Source organism: Eurytemora carolleeae, unplaced genomic scaffold (assembly GCF_000591075.1).
Source record: "Eurytemora carolleeae unplaced genomic scaffold, Eaff_2.0 scaffold491, whole genome shotgun sequence".
Classification (NCBI taxonomy): Eukaryota; Metazoa; Arthropoda; class Copepoda; order Calanoida; family Temoridae; genus Eurytemora; species Eurytemora carolleeae.
The window spans coordinates 147,626-150,825 of record NW_019396410.1 but is presented as its reverse complement, the minus strand read 5'-3'; positions in this window follow the sequence as shown (position 1 = coordinate 150,825).

The following is a 3,200-nucleotide window of genomic DNA, read 5'->3' as shown; positions in this document are numbered from 1 at the left end:
TTTTTACTAAGTGTGTCGTATATCGTGAATCTATAAAGTTAACCAAGGTTTATTTAACTAAAGGTAGGGTTTGTGGGGGGGGGGGCCTAAGGTTTTTACAAAGTGTGGTGTGTAGAGCTTAAATCTATAAAGTTAACCAAGGTTTATATAACTAAAGGTAGGTTAGGGTGGGAGGTTAAGGTTTTTCCAAAGTGTGGTGTATAGAGTGTATATTTATAAAATTATATGGTTTTACAAAGTATGGTATATATCGTAATATATAGAATTCAAATGTGTACAAAAATTCTTGTCCCATATATACACAAGCTTGAGAACCCAGCGTTGTTCACTGCCCAGGGTTGCGAGTACTTACTACTCATAGTTACTCCCACCGTTTACCCGCGCTTGGTTGTGAATTATAATTTTAGCTATTTTTCCCTACAACTGCAGTTGACCCATTCCTAGAATCTCAAAACCAAGCGTAGAAGATTCCCGTGGCTCTCCCGAGTTCCTCAATCAAAATTTGAGGCAAATCGACCCTGGTGTTCCTGAGTTATGATCGGACAAACAGACAAAGAGACAAACAGAGATAACAACTTTATATATATTCAATCAAACAATTAGATCTATGTGTCCCACATTATATTGGATTTTGAAAAGTTACAAAAAAAAAAACGTTTTTCGGTAGAAAACAGAATATCTTTAAAGATCGCACTCAACTCATAGATATACATATGGTGAAGACGACATGAGCTATCTATTCTAATTTATCTCAACTCCAATATTATAAGCTTTGTAATTGAATGCTTTTGGGCCCTGATATTTTCGTTTTTTTTATCTCATTTAAATTGAATATATTTTTCAATTTTTGTTAAATATTTTAGTAAAAAAACCGCAATAATAGTTTAGTTTAATGCACCGAGATCCGGCCTCCTCTCTACGAGGCTATAACTAAGGCGGGGGGGGGGGGGAAGGTTGGGAGGGCGAAAGGGAGGGGGAATCGTGCCCCTGGGGAATACTAAACATTTCTAAAAGTTTCACAAAAACAGGTTCTTTTGAGTGCAAACAAAACAAAAATATAGATAACTTTTTACCACGTATCTTAGATAAAATATATAATCAGTTAATCGTGAACCTTGTAGTTATTTAGCTGATCGCCAAATACTCTCAATAATAGATATTTCCTCCATAAAATTGAATAATTATTTAAAATTACTCCCAATATATAATTCCTCTTTAACATTGAATAGATTACTTCAAATAACTCTCAATATGTAATTCCTCCTTAAAATTGAAAAGGTTACTTAAAGTTACTCTCAATATATAATTCCTCTTTAACATTGAATAGATTACTTAAAGTTACTCTCAATATATAATTCCTCTTTAACATTGAATAGATTACTTCAAATAAGTCTCAATATGTAATTCCTCCTTAAAATTGAATGGATTACTTAAAATTACTCTCAATGTATAGACAAGAACATATTTTAGTCATCTATCTTGAATTACACTCAATATATAATTCCTCCATGGAAGTAGGAAAAAGTTAAAAAGTTGGTCATTAATAAATGCTTGGTCATCATAGGTTTCCTAACTGCTTTATAATTAGGGACACTTAGTGTACAGTCCAGTAGGAAACATTTTCCTTCGGGCATTCATTCATTTATCCATCCTTTCTTTTTATTGGTTTACAGCAATAAAATATTTTGTATTAAATGGTGGATTTCTAAATAATTTAACAGATCAAACTTAAGTTTATTCCGACCAAGAATTTACTCATTAAAACATTTTTTACACATTTAATTATAAATAACCGTGTATTAAAACCGTGTTTAAGAAGTTAAAACAGGGCATTTAAAATCTTGCAATAATTGTAAACTCAGGGTTTCCAAAAACATTCTCAAAGATTTAAAAAAACAAGATTTTAAAAAGGGGATTTTAAAAAATGTTTTGACAAGTTGATTTTTCTCAATTTGTGAATGAAAAACGAAAAACAGAATTTTATTTAAAATCTGAAACCCTTGAATTTGCAGTAAGGTTTGTTTTACAAATTATGAAATAAATCTATCTAGAAAAATCCCCCCCCCCCAAAAGAAATTGGTTTTAAAGTTTGCTTCATCTTCCGTACATTATTCGTGAACGAACCATTTCGTTGGTTTTTTTAAACATTGAAAAAAAAATTTATTTTGTTCTTTCTCAAAAAAATCGCCCATTCTTCCATCTTTTTCGTAAGAAATATAGTTCTTTATAAATTTTGTTCGAAAAAACCGTTTGTTTTTTCAAAATCTTTCGGAAAATTCGTTCGATCAGTAAAAAAAGATCGTTTTTTTTTAAAGTTCGTTCGAACAAACGATTAATAATTCGTTCATGAACGATCAATATTGTTCTTTGTTAAAAAACGATTGTCCTTTTCTTTTTCTGAATAATACAAGTCGTTCGTTTTTTTCTCTGTACGACAAAACGAAAAATTTCTTTGAAAAAATTTGTTCGTTCACAAAAACGATGGCTTTCGTTGTTTATTTTTCTGTTTTTCTTTTGTCAATAAATATTTTACGCCCTTAAATATACCTTAATGAGCAAGCATAATTCTAAGAATTAGAAAATCCTTTCATTATATTTTTCTAAATTTCTAAATTTTGAAAACATTCTTTATCAATGATTTTCATCTTTTTAGCCAAAAGTTCCTCAAAAAATGTGTCCTCTTGTTTTGCTTTGCAAAAAGCAATGAAAATAAAATTATTTTTATATAAAGTAGAAATTATACATCAATATAGATATAGATATCGATATTCTCAACGATGCCTTTTACACATTTATTTACGCTTTAGTAAAAGTAAATTAAACCCATATGAAGCATAAAGTCTGACCGCGTCAACCTTGTTGCACCGGCTAGTCCTGTCCATAGAGCTAGGTACAGTACAAACTGGGACCGGAAAGGTTGACCCGGGCTCGGAAATTCATATATACTACGGCTGCCCGTGAAAAGAGAGATCTGGAAATAGAGAAACTCGTGGATATTTCATTCATTCTTTAAAGATCAGTTTCGAGGGGGGAGGGGTGTTTCGCAATTTACTTTGTTGACAAAAACCATGTTTAGGCTTTGAGAATGTTGGCTGTTTTGGTTAAACATGTTTATTATTGGTTCAAAAATTGTTTTGATCCAATGTAAATATGTATGACGTTCCTGGAAGTTCTTGAAGTTGTTCAGAGACTCCAGAAAT